This window comes from Spodoptera frugiperda, chromosome 2, assembly GCF_023101765.2.
Source record: "Spodoptera frugiperda isolate SF20-4 chromosome 2, AGI-APGP_CSIRO_Sfru_2.0, whole genome shotgun sequence".
NCBI classification, from domain to species: domain Eukaryota; kingdom Metazoa; phylum Arthropoda; class Insecta; order Lepidoptera; family Noctuidae; genus Spodoptera; species Spodoptera frugiperda.
This window is the reverse complement of record NC_064213.1, coordinates 12823584-12838546: the sequence shown is the minus strand read 5'-3', so window position 1 is coordinate 12838546 and position 14963 is coordinate 12823584. Positions and strand designations below refer to the sequence as shown.

The 14963-nt window shown below is 34.4% G+C and overlaps 2 protein-coding genes across 3 annotated transcripts in view; one reads left to right on the top strand and one right to left on the bottom strand.

The window, feature by feature from the left end:
* Positions 1-14963, top strand: part of LOC118268877 (calmodulin-A) — a 222845-nt gene that overhangs the window by 66232 nt on the left and 141650 nt on the right. The window lies entirely within an intron of this gene.
* LOC118268878 (troponin C-like) overlaps positions 1-14963 on the bottom strand; it is a 266651-nt gene that overhangs the window by 138966 nt on the left and 112722 nt on the right. The gene's annotated exons all lie outside the window — the stretch shown is intronic.

Below are 14963 nucleotides of genomic sequence, written 5' to 3'. Positions count from 1 at the left end.
TTGCCCGCGACTTCGTTCGCGTGGAATAGTGACTTCCGGCAAATTTTTGGTTTTAACCACATAGTTCCCGATCTCGCGGGATTTCTTCAAAAATGAGATGTGGAAGATATTCCAGGGAACTCTTCAAAAATCAACATAATGAGCTCTGCGTTTGAATTTAATAGATGTATACTCACTTAGGGCATTGACAAAATAGTTTAAAAACGGACTTAAACTAACTTAAAACTAAAGAAAGCTACGAATTACGAATTTATAACAATTAAAAAAGAAACTATATTACAACCTATCCTCTATGCTATAATAACCAAGCTTAAACTAAATAATTTAAAAGAAACGACTTAAATCTAATCTAATTAAAAAAAAAATTAGACTTACAATTTTATTAAAAAAACTACATACATACATACATATCGTCACGCCTTTAATCCCCGAAGGGGTAGGCAGAGGTGCACATTATGGCACGTAATGCCACTGTGTAAAAAAACTAACTACAGTAACTACTAATAATCGATATCAAACTAAACCTACGTTAAATAGTTTAACCAAAAAACCAGGAAAACCCAACAAATAAACTTATTAATTGACAAATACAACGAAACCAATTTAGAATATACGAAACAGCAGGACCACTACAGACAAATAATCATACGACTGATAATACACTTTTTCTACGATAGTACCGAAGCGCTCGGCCGATACCCAACCAAATGAATGTAACGAAACCATAGCGCGATCTATTTCGATCCCAACGCCATCTATCGAGGATAAAGACAACTTGGATTATTTATTTATACTCCGTTCGGGCATTTTCTTTGTACTAAATGTTTAATTATATTTTTCATACCTTTTTACTATTTATTTACTTTTTTCGATGAATTAAAACAATAACATGAACCGAAGTCGTGTAACGATCGACATAGAATTATCTATACTCCGTTAGAGCATTTTCTTTGTACTAAATATTTTATTATGTTGATATTATTTTTTTCATACCTTTTTACTATTTATTTACATTTTTCGATAAATTAAAACAATAACATGAACCGAAGTCGTGTAACGATCGACATAGAATTATTTATAAATAATTTATTTCTTATTTTTATTTTTTTATTTTTGAAATAAAAATATATCTATGTCCTTTCTAAGGTTCTAAACTATATCTGTACCAAATTTCAACCAAATCCGTCAAATAGTTGCGGAGATTAATGGTATAAGCATAGAATGTTCGACGTGATTCTTTAATTTGACATAACTTTTTTATTTATGAACCGATTGACATGAAACAAACACTAAATGTAAATTTAAGCATCCCACAATATATTCGTGAAAACCGCATCCAACTCGGATCAGCCGTTTCTGAGATTAGCGCGCATAGACACACAGACAAACAGACAAACAGACAAACAGATAAACAGACAAACAGACAAAAAAAAAGTTAATTACATTTTTGGGTTCGACATCGACATAACAATAACCCCTGCTATTTTTTTTATTTTTATTTTCAATGTACAGACAGCACTTTTCTACGATTTTATTATATGTATAGATAGCTTAGCACTGGTGGAAACGGACTCAACTAAGCTATGTTTTTTTTTATGTGGAAAGATGCAGCATGCATCTCGCTATATACGCACACTCGAGCAGCCTATTTTCCTCGCACAGCTACTTTGCGACGGTGCATCTTCGTAGCACAGCTACATAGCTCAGTATCAGTGGAAATGGTCACATAGATTCACAGCTTAGCTATTATATCTTCGTATTATAGCTACTAGCAAATCTCTAATGAAAAAGCACCCTTAAATACACACACAACAAACTACAAATAATTTAAATTCACATTCTAAAATCTAACCGGATTGCGTAAGGATTCGAAATTTAAACGATATTAAAACCAGCCCAGATTCAATTTAGGCGTCTAAATCCGAGCAATCTCAGTAGTTTATAGCAAAATAGTAATTATGTTGCCACTAATGCTTTTGGAAAATGGATTATATTATTAGTGGCACAGTGTTCATTTCGTATCGTGTTGGTATTAAAGTTTATGTTAAAATACAGTTTCATAGTTATTAAGGAAAGTTTGTTCTGGTAAAGACATTTGTGTAGTCTTTTAATGATGGGACATTATAAATGTATTAGGAATTTGTGTGGGGTATTGACTATCTTTAGGGTTGAGGAATCGTGAGTGTAATTGTCGAGGAAGACATTAGGGGTTCATTCTCTTACTGCCGTAATCAGAGGCATTTAATGATTACTTAGTAAAGATTTTCTACCGAAAATAATTTCCAAAAACTGGGTTAAGTAACCATTAAATGACTCTGAGTACGGCAGTTAGTCTTTTAATGTATTACAGTGTTTTTAATTTCATATTCATTATTATGTGTCTGATGATAAGTGTGGCAATTGTAAATTAGCAAAACGTAGCTGTCACATTAATTGTATGTCGACATTAATCCTTCCATTTCACCAAATAGGACTGGGAAAAGCCCTTCCCTAAATAAATAACCCTTTCAATAAAATTAAACAAAATACCAAGTTGAATATTAGCATCGTAAACTTCAACTACTTAGAATAAATGTCATACAAAACGACTTAATAAAATATACCCATACTTCATTTGCATGAAAGTTTCCGAGAAAATCTTCAACCTAAACACTTGAGCCTCTCTCGCCAGTATATATAAGAGGCATATCTCCTTATCCCGAACTATATATCTCTAAAATATCCCTTTCACTTTGGTAGACCTCTCAGATGATCGCAAATAACTCACGTACTCAAAAAATGAGGATTTTTGTGGCAAACGCCCCTATCTTAGGAGCCTTTATTCATTCCTTTGCCTTACCGATTACCTTTGAAGATTGTAGGTGGAACATTTTGTTGATTCATTTGTTTTTAAGGTAAGGATTTATTCGCTGTGATGGATGTGGGTTCTTTCTTTTTTTGGGTGAGAATTGGTTAGACTGTTTTTTTTAAGATATGGGTAAATGGTTAGATGAATTACCTAATGGTTTACTGCCAATTTCAGTAACCAATCTTAACGATCTTTGGATAGGTCTTTACATATGACAGAAATTTTATAGAAGCAATGTGAAAAATTTATCTTAATTTAAAGATTTTGGATTGTGATCGGTTTTTGAAATCGGCAGTTAGCAAACAACGTGGATGCAACACGTATTTGTGGTAGATTGTCAATAAGTAGACGCAATTATCCCTCTTTCCAATCCCCTAACAAGTTTTAAATTCCTAAACCCCAAAAAGCCGGCAACGCACTTGTAACGCGTCTGGTGTTTCGATTGTCCAGGGGCGGTAGCGATTACTTACCATCGGGTGACCCGTCTGCTCGTTTACCGGTTAATACCATAAAAATAAATAAGAATGTTCCTTGGTGATTCGAGCGTTCATGGTAGGCGCTGATTGCTTACCATCAGGTGATCCATCTGCATGCATATACAAAAAAATATATATTGACAATGTTCTGTTTATGATTGTAAAAAGTTAAAATAATATTATAATGACCAGTAGTCCGGAACCAAAGCTTCGTGCTTGTCTAAGCTATCAGAGGCTACTTAACCAATGAGACAGTTCACTTAGTATACATAAATATGTATGTATATCGAGTATATTATAACCCATAAAATGTAACCTTCATCCAAGGACGTAATATAGCAGAAATTAATAAGACATACATACATGTGTATGAAATACGATATTATTTATGTGGTGGCTATATTGTGCCATAAAAATATTAATAGGGAACTTTATGGAATGGATAGCCTTGGGATAAAGCGGTGAAATAATTATCGTTTGTTAAGCTGGTGATGGGAACGTAATATCATGCCTTTTAATCTCGTAAGGTGTAGTCAGAATTGGTATTGAAGGTAACACACATTTATCACCTTTGTAAAAAGAGCGTATTCTTTATTGAAAGGTCGGCAACGCACCTGTCTCTCCTCTGGTGTTGCTGGTATCCATGGGTGGCATTGATCGCTTACCATCAGGTGATCCGTCTGCTCGATAGTCCTATATATAAAAAATACTAGTCACATATATTAATAGGGATGTGTCTATATAACACCGATCTATATCTATAATGTTAGTAATATTATAAATGCGAATATTTATGAGTCTGTGTGTTTAGGGTGTATGTTTGTTACTTAATCACGTCAAAACTAAATATATTCAATAATTGAACGATGTTACATAATATATTATGTTGTTTATATACTTTGTACAGTACAGTAACTAAACCCTGAATCTTTAATAATGTTACATGCGCAGAAACACACACTAGCTAAATTGCATCTATATTGATTTGTAGACGCTCTGACAAATAAACAAACAAACAATCGGACAACATAGTGTATTGTGTATACTACAGTACAGTGACCGTTCATTACATGCGCATATATATGTACATATACATACATATATAGCGCGACGTCTGTATGTGAGCATTTTGTGGATAGTATGCAGATAAATTATAGAAGTTTCATTTAAGAACAAAATGCAAGAAAAGTTTAAGATTGAATTTTTTATGGATGTCGTATGTCGTGTATCGAGTCGATGGTCAATATTAGAGTGGTTGTGAGTGTGTGGGTTCAATTCCCTGGTCGAGCAAAGTAATATTGAGGTTCATTTTTTATTGTTGAGTCGATGGTTGGCGGTAGAGTGGTTGTGAGTGAGTATGAGTTTGATTCCCTGGCCGAACAAAGTAATATTGAGAATTAGTAGATTCTTCAAACTCACTTAGAGCACAGAGTCTGGAATTGTTCCCCAATGTATAGCAATAGACTCACCTCTGATTAATCGTAACTCATAAAATAACTGATGAAACGTGGGTACAAAAATTTGTATTGCGAACCACTGCTTAGCCCGATGGCCCAAAAAAGACATGTTGTGTAATTTTTCAAGAAAACAACAAGATTAAGTTTATTTATTGTTGGTGCAAACTTGATTTTCTGCACATGTTTTGTCGTATATCCGTGAAGAGGCGTCGAACAGGCCAGAGATCGAGTCCCATTTGCATGATCGGATTAAACAGGGCCACCGCTTGATTTGCTATACACCACTCTGAGTATATAGTGGTAGGTAATAGATTTGAATGGATAAGTAGATTTACTAACTCGAGACAAGCAGAGGTAATAGGAGGTAGTCTATTGCCACACACCGTTTGCAGATTCTGTGCTATTATTACTACGATTTATACAAATCCAATGTACTAAATTATAACGCCGCGTAAATTAACCCTTCGGTGAAGGAAATAGCGATTGTATCAATAAAACACACTAATTTTATAAATGTGAAAATTTGTTTGTTTGGATATTTGGATGTTTGTCCGTCAATCATGCTGAAACTACTGAAAGGATTTTGACTGCACAGTTGGCGCGGAGGCTGAGCAACTGGTTGCCGTGCAACGTGTTGCGGGTTCGATTCCCGCACATAACAACTCTTTGTGTGAACCACAAATTGTTGTTCCGAGTCTGGGCGTCATGTGTATGTGAACTTGTATGTTTGTAAACGTACCCACGACACAGGAGAAAATACTAGGGTGGGGCAATGTTTAAAAAAAAAACAAAAAAAAAGACTTTGGGTGACAGGATACTTTTTATCTAACGGGAACGCGGGCGAAGTCGCTGGCAGAAACTAGTGTATTATAAGACCAAACCAAACCAAAACAATGTTCTATTATTTTTTTTATCTTTATTTTATAAGTAGGGCCTTTTTTCCTAGTAAAACGTCAGTCCCAATAGGAATTAGATCAAAATGAGTACCTACTAATTTAGTATGTAAGTACTAATTGAATAGGATTCAAAATTAATACATACTACAATGAAGTAACTTAACCGTATCTACTATTAAATAAAGACGCATTCACACATTTATATCTATTTCTCAGCTGTTCACGGTTGTTTGAATTCCATATAAATATAGGGTGTGTATAATTCCGCGTAAGCTTCGCGAAGTAACTGAGCGAATTAGACCGTGTAATGTGCTAGTGGATTGTAGGGCAGCTCCGTTCTGATTGGCTGATTTGTTGCAGGTACCTCTGAGATTTGTAGTTTCATTAAGCAATCGTAGTTGTAAATCTACTTGATGATATTTTAATGTTAAGTTAGATTATTTTATATGAAACAATTAAAATTAAGAAAGAAACTTAATTTCCATACACACATAAACTCTCGCCTCCTCGTCAATGGAACGCCGATCACTACGAATCTTACATACCTCTATCGCTTCATCAATAGTCACCAGTCTTTACATGCTCTTCAGTTAAGAGTACTTTTAATTTGACCCTTATTTAATATATCGCCAATCTGGTGGCTGGTGGTATATAATATGTCCAACTACTTTTCACTATCTTTATCTTTATAAATGCAAAAATTAAGATTTACACGCAAAACTACTGAACGCATCTGAACTGTATTGCACAAAGATAGATCACATAATATGGAATATCATTAATGTTAGAAAAAGGTCAATATACCTATTTAAAGTGGAATAACACTAATGTTAGAAAAAGGTTAATATACATATTAATACTAATTAATATAATGCACAAAGGTGCTGCAAACACACGCTACTGGGTTCAGTCACCATTATCTTTTTTTAAGTATTATAAACCCTATATCCATTTCATAACCTTGATATTTGAACTGTACAATATTAGACCTTGAAAATCTTCGTGACTCAAATCCCTAAACCCTCATTCATAACCCATTTTCATTTGTGTAGATTAATTTTTATTTTTACGAAAACCCAAGTGAATATATCGAATTATTTAAACCTTTTACAGGAGTGGCCTCTGGCTAGAATACCTTTGACATAACTTTATTTTTATTTCACACTATGAACAGAGGTGTAAATGTGAATATAAAATTATTTTATTTAATAACAAAGTACAATTTTAATTATATAAGCACATTTGTTGTCACACCTCCTAATCCAATTTGCTTTTGCCACTGTTGTGGTAAAAAAGCACACGGCCCATCTGATGGTAAGTGGTTACCGTGGCCTATGAACGCTTGCAACACTTTGGGCATTTAATACGCTTTGCCGACTGCATCTACATTTATATCCTCTTGTCTATCGGTATATATGCGACACAATAAAAAACACATTGTGTCTCGCGATCTGCGATCCGACATACAATGGGCTAACACATTGAACGCCGTGGCGGTCACCGGTGACCGACGTTAGCTGAGGATTTGCCTTTAACAGTTTTCTATTGGTAGTCAAAGACTTAAAGAGACTCGCATTAAACAGAGACCAAGTAGTGTTACTTTCCTATAAAAAGCTTTTAATCTGCGATCAACCAGTCTGCCAAGTGTCGAAATTAAACAAACCCTCCTGTGTTCAAATTATGGTGTGTAGTACAGCTGTGGAGCACGTTAGGGTTTGCCACATTATTTTTTGCAGTAACAGTACTTCCTTAGTTCCTTAGTAGCAATAACAGTACTTTATAATGAATTAATGTTAATTTAATTTCTTCTCTGATAAACTGCAGTGTTCGATAGACAGCAAAAAATATAAAGAATTTCCATTTTAATATCAATATCAGCAACAATAACAACACTTAAATGAGAACTATTAACATTGAAGAGCTCTTTACGGTGCTTGAAAACAAAATGAGAGTACACTTCAACAAACAAGAATCAAGTTAGGAATTTCCAACCAGATAATTATACAAATAGGGGTAAAAACGTTCTTTGAGCAATTTAGTCGGTGTGCAATTGAATTCTAAGGGATCTCTGCTAATTGGGAAGATAGGGTTAAAGCAATTACTGAGGTATTTACCTTTTAAATTCGTTATTGTGAACTGGTGTAGGTATTGGACTTGTAAACAGCTGGACGTTTTCACATTCAACCAAATGGATTCAAAAATATTTAGTCACATTCAATATATATTTATTGCTTTGAATAAACATAATACCAGATTAAAGGCCGATTTGTCCAACGTCAGATAACTTTATCGTAGGAATAATTTAGATTTTTTCACAGATTTTCCATACACAAACTGTCAGACGTCAATTTTATTATATGTATAAAATTGGGCTTAAAATGAATTACATATTATTTTCTACACCATTTTTTAAATCTCTAACAAATTCGATTTCAAAACAGTTTAAACAAAATATATAACAGCGCCATCTAATGAAGGGGTGAGGAAACTGAGTTGCCGCACGTTTGCAAGCAAGTTCGCCCGGTTGCATACAGCTCTCGCTAGATGGCGTTCCTTTGTTCTTGGCACGTGGCAAAGGATTGTTATCGGAATGTGCTGGTGGAATATGCATTCTCAACTTCTATTTGTTTTCAGTTGCATTTGAAGAGGGCGTTAGTGGTGTACTAATTCACTTTTAGAATATTTGATGAAAATTTTTACTTGTATTTTTTTTCTAATTCTTATTTATTTCGAATATGGATATGATTTTCAATACAAAGTTACTTTACATATAGGACATTTTAACTATAAGTAAATTAAATCAAGTCTATAGACTTAAAATTTCGACAAAATAATCATGCTTCGTTTATCGTAGCGCTGCTTGCTACGGCGTAGCGCTCTATCGTAGCAAGATCTACGCGTGCTACGCGCTTGTATGAATCATAATATTATTACATGTTTTTTTTCTTATTGTTTCAGGTATGTATGACTGAGTGAAAGATAAATAATTATCATCCGAGGCATCATCCATTCATCATTATATTAAGTAATGATATCAGGTGAGTGGTAAGATATTATTATACAAACATACAAAACGATAATTAAATAAGTGATTTAACTTGACATTCTTTTAAAGTTAAACTTATACGAAAAAGCTTAATAAATAAACTTCTACCTTATATATAATTATAACAGAAAGGTTGATTATCTGTCAAATTAATGATAATAATTATTCAGTTTAAAAAAACGACGATTAACTATGAGTATTTAAGTGATCATGTATACATAAGTATAGAGAAATGATTCTTTGAAATATTTACCCTTTCGTACCTAATACAATTTAGATAATTATTACAGATTTTCACAAATGATCAGTGTATAAAAAGTCAAGAGTACTATTTATTACTCCCAAAGTCATCTCGATACTATTAAATTGATTATTAAATATTGAATATTAAATATAATATTAAATTGAATAATATTATTAGAGGATTGATTGAACACAATGTCATGCCCGCCTCATCGTAATTTAATCTACTCTTACGACACATAAACTTTATTACGATACTTTATCAACATATACTTTTGAACTCAAGAAAATTTCAAACTATTTTAAATTTAATATACCAAGTCTAGAGTTATATATGTGTTAGAAATAATGTTATCTCAAAGTGCAAGGCCTTACATACATTACATAGTTTTAAATCTTTGACCTAACTAAATTATTATCTTGGTTTTAACAATACTATAGAGTGATAACTGTTTACACAATAAAATTTAGTACTTGACAGATGTAACTGTAGAATATAAAGTTTACCATTCTTGAAGCATTTTGACAGCAATAAACATAACTTAACTTCACGCTCTTTTAATCCCCGAAGGTGTAGGCAGGGCTGTATATGTTTAATACTAGCTTCTGCTCATAGTTTCGCCAACATTTTAGTGGGATAAAAAGTACCCTATGTGTTATTTCAGACCATAATCTACTGCTATTCCAAATTTCATCTCGATTTCTTGAGTCGTTTTGACGTTCTTGAGTAACAAACATACACACAAATTTTCACATTTATTTTTATTAGTTAGTAGTCACGTTTTTTATTAGTTTTCCTCACTCACTTTGCGACGATTATGGTATCTCCACCTGCCTACCCTCTCAGGGATAAAACGGCTGGATATTAATGTTTGTCTCATAAAAAAGTATAATATCTTCTTATAATAACTGATTTCTTTCTTTTCTTTTATTACGTCGCTTTGGTCGTAATTGTTGTCATTTACTTTTTGATTAAGAAAACAGCTGCTTGGAGGGACTATAACAGTTATTATGTCTTACATCCGGACCTTAATGAAAATGCTGACAGTTACGTTTCATAATAAAAAAATATATTACCAGCCAATAAAATCTCCAACTAGGTGGGATTTGACATATTTATTAATATAGAAATAGGCTTTTTAGAACCAAAACTTATAAGCATTTCATGGGTTTAGTGGATTGAAACTTTAATTGGGTAAAGTTTTCAGTTTTTCTATGTAATTAGAAGAGGTTTAGCCTTTTGCCATGCAATGAGCACAATTCCAGACAATATTTTCTAATAACTATCGTGAGACATACTAAATTAACTAAAAAAAACACGGGCTACTCACGTAAATACATTGAGAATGGCACAAAACTAGTACAGCTTCTTTTTAGGTAATCCAGACTATGTCTACCGTGTAGCAGGTTCGATTCCCGCACGGAGCTACTTTTTCTCTTTGTGTGATCCACAAATTGTTGTGTCATGTGCATGTGAAATTGTGTGTCTGTAAACGCACTTACGACACAGGACAAAATCCTAGTGTGCGGCAACGTTTTTTTTAATTCTGTTTGCTATTACTAACATACCGTAAGCCCCAATAATCCTAGCCTGGGAATAGTACTCTTGCTCCATAGTCTAATTACTAGTCACTAAAGATCCTACCAAAAATATTTTTACAAAATTTATGAATAGAATAGAATAGAATATCAATGAACTCATTTGACCTCAGCGGCCAACGATACTTACTTCGTTACAATTAATTATATTCATCCTAAAATGACAAGTTAAGACCCTTGCCAGAGCCGACAGTTAAAATCTAATTAAACTAACACGATCTATGGTTACTGCTTCAGTCGACGATCATATTTCATTAAAAATGGTATCAAATGTACTTTAGTTTTGAGATATTAACCTTCTAGTACCGACGTCCTATTTCAGTTACATAAGTACCGACGTGAGGTCTGCTAGACACCAGACTTTTATTATGGAAATCTTTGATGTTTGTTCATATATCATATAAATATATTTTTTTATGTATTGTATATTTATTTAGGTATTATATAAATAAAACAAAAAAGTAAAGTAGAACCATTTGTTACTAATATTAAATAATTATGTTGCAGGCGCACATTTTGTAAACGAAAAAAGTTACTTTTATCTTGTTGATTACTATGATTCAACAAACAATATATATTTTCTGACAGTATTTTTTTCTTAAAGATGAATAATCATATAAACAAAAAAACATTATAATTTATACATAATCAACAAATATTGTGGAAATCGCAAGGCACCAAATTGGAGGTAACCAGCTACCTTCACAAATACGCTTTTTTGCTGCACTATAGGCATACATGCTTCTTACAAGTGTCAAATTTGTAAGCAGTCTTGCCCTTCAGTTTTGATGGATAGATGCCATTCTTGTAAAAAAAACATAGTTTTTATTTTGGAGTGTTATTTTATAAATTATCTTTTTGGGAGAAACACTTTTACTTGCCCTGATACTTGCCCGTTTCAAGCTCGAAGTACTTGACTTGACTTATAAATATATTTGTATAGGTCATATTTGTACCTGACGGGAATTAAAATAAAAAAACTTTAAAATTCGATAAAAGTCCTATTCAAAAAAAGTTACACAAGTACAGACGAGTGGTCTGTCAGACCACTCGAAATTTTCAGTAAGGCATAACTCACTGAAATGACGAACGCTGATGCAACATTTTTCCATGAACGCTCCTGGAAGACTAACTAAGGGGTAGAGAGACTCACGGGGTGATAGGTCCACGCTAACATATGTAACTAGACTTTCGTGAGCATCGAGGTGTCTGTCAGACCACGGGTCGGTACTTAAAGGTTAACTAAGCTGGGCTTATGATTTTGAAGTACATGACATGTTATGTATGTACTCATACCTACCAATGCTTATTATTTTTTGGATTTTGTTTTCTGTTAGAGTGTTAACAAAATGAAAAATTATATGACATACGTACATAAGCTTGGGCCTGTGTCCCATGAGGGTATGCAGGGACAGTGGAACATTAATTGTTACGAATCATTTTCGCTTCAGCGAAAGCAAAATATATGAAGAAGACTGATGACACAAAAAAGCATCATCACTTACCATCAGGTGAGATAGCGGTCAAACGTCGACCCATTAAATGTAAAAAAAAAAAAAAAGTTTTTTTTTGTGATTGTTATTTGTATTAAAATAATGTTCTTTTTTCTGCAATTACATAATCTTTACATTGCAGTGGGAGTTCTTAGAGTCAGGCAAAGTAACTCTATATTTATATAAAACACTCTAAAATTATATTTTTAAACATTACTTATAAAAATAAAAAACAAAATAACATTTAAAAATATAAAAATAGGAGCCGACCAGTAGCGGGAGCATGGTCTAAGCTACCGGTGGTTAGGGCTCCAAAGACAGAAACCTCCTCACAATACGTGCCGTTTCGAGGAGTACTGCCTTCTGCATCAGGCCCTTGATCCATCCGCCCAACCCCAGCCTCCTAAGGTGGTTGTCGAGGCTGTTGGGTATTAAACCGTTGGCCGACACGACTATCGGCACAACGATAGCCGAATCCACATTCCACATGTCGACAACCTCGTGAGCCAAATCAAGGTATTTTATTTGTTTATCTTTCTCGGCTTTCACGAGGTTTTCGTGATGAGGAATGGCAATATCTATTATCATCGTGCGGCGTGTTAGTCGATCTATCACCCCTATATCAGGTTTATTGGCCATAATAGCCCTGTCAGTGATGATAGACCGGTCCCAGTACAACGCGATAAGGCCATTTTCAAGAACTGGATCGGGCGCATACTTGTAGTCTGGAACCTCAAACTCAACAAGTCGATAGTGCAAAGCAAGTTGCTGGTGGATAATCTTGGCCACCTGATTATGTCTATGCAAATATTCACCATTAGCCAAACGACCACAACCAGAAATTATATGTCTTATGGATTCACCAGGACTATGACATGCCCGACATATGTCAACGGTCCCATCCTTAATAATATATTTCCGGTAGTTATTCGTAAGGATAACTTCGTCCATAATTGCACAGACAAATCCTTCAGTTTCTCCAAAGAGATTACTGAATCGTAGCCAAGATACGGACGCCAGAAAATCTACACTGGGTCCATGAAGGGCCCGGAAGAAGCGTCCGTGGAGCTCCTTGCTATGCCATACCTCCTTGCGGTCATTGACGCTTAGTACCACAGGTTTGCGCCAGTTCTCTTTTGCTAAAGATAGTGGAGTGAATCCATTGTATTATATATTATCAATTAGTTTAAGATTTAACAAAATCGCCATTAGCATTTGTATCCTTCCAGTCGAAGAGTACATTGGTCCGGCTTTATGGGACCACACAATTACTCCACTCCAAATTCTATTATAATATGTATAAATACATACATATATAATATTTCCATTCCCACCTTTCATCTCCTATCACAAGAAGACAAACAATTTCCTTTTTATTTTCCTGTCTTTTTTCCATTTTCCATCTCCCACACCGTATTCTTAGGCCCATGACAGAACTCACTTCCACACAATCTTCAACGTAATTTATACCTTATTCTGAACAATAAATACGTATTATTTTACCGTGACAACGTAATCTTGTTGTGTATAACAGAAATATATGGTTCGTAGATTGAACGGACGTTAGGTTGAGTGAGCCGTTGATTTAGTGGTAGTTATTGTTACTGGTGTGTGTACGATTGCGAGTTCGATTTCTATGTATATTAGTAAAATTCAATTTAGTAAAAGTGTGTTTATATAATTTAAAAAATTAACACTTTTCTTGTTTATCTTTGTAAAATGGTAATCATATTCTATGGTATGGTTTTTATATCTGGAGGTAATTAAATGGCTGGAGAGTGTTATAAGCTAATATTTTTTGCTTGTACCACGTGGCCAAAGTCGTGAGATTCAGCTATGATATGTGTATACAATATATATCATATATTATAAATACACATACAATATATTTCATCGAGTGTCACACTGACCTATTTTTTGCCAATACGCTATAGAAAATAACTTAGCAACTTACGCGGAAAGATAAACTTAATATATTACATAGCTTATACATTACGTGGCTTATACATATGTAAGTTATCTTCCTATATATACAGGGTGTAAACGAAACGCTTCCAAACGCCGCAAACAGGTGATGCTAAAAAACGAGATTGATTTAAAAAAAATAATCAATGTAATGTTTATTTTATATAATAGTAGTTATCATCTACTGATTAAGGCTGATATTACATGAAAAGCACGAAATTAATAAAAACGATTAAAATTATAAAAAACGTAACAGTTGTGTCGTTTTTCGGGAGCATTCAGTTTACACCCTCTATGAGTTTCCCAGGTATATCTATCTTCTCCCTTATTATAAGGTGGTCCCGAACTATGATATTTTCGTGCACCGTAGATGTGTCACAAACGTAAACAGGATGTGATTACGATTTATGGATTACACAAAGAATAAAGGTGTATCTCGTAGGTATAGAATGTGTATGTCAGATAATATGGAATGTACCTCCTATACCCTGTAAGAGTGGGAGAGCCATGCTTAGACACGAATGGGCTAACTCGACCGGAGTGATACCACGGACTCAACGAAAACCGACGTGAAATATCGCTTGCGTTGTGTGAGTGAGGTTGCCAGAGGCCCAATTACCCCTTCCCAATCTTCCCAAAAGGCCGGAAATGCACTTGTAACGTCTCTGGTGTTTCGGGGGTCCATGGGCGGCGGAAAACCCTCCAAGTCCAGACTTTGTTAGTAATGAAAATTTTTAGAAAGTGGGTAATACTTTGCCCGCCCTGGAGTCGAACCCGTTGCTCTACTGTCACGTTTGCTACTACGCGACCAACCGAACCGCGTAGTCTTTGGCAAAGTTGACTGCTCAGCAAGAGGTGCAGGTTTAATTCCGTGGTCGGGTTATGCATTACGGAGCTAAAAATTTTGCACGTAGGCGTTAAACGGGCAAAGCAGTTGCAA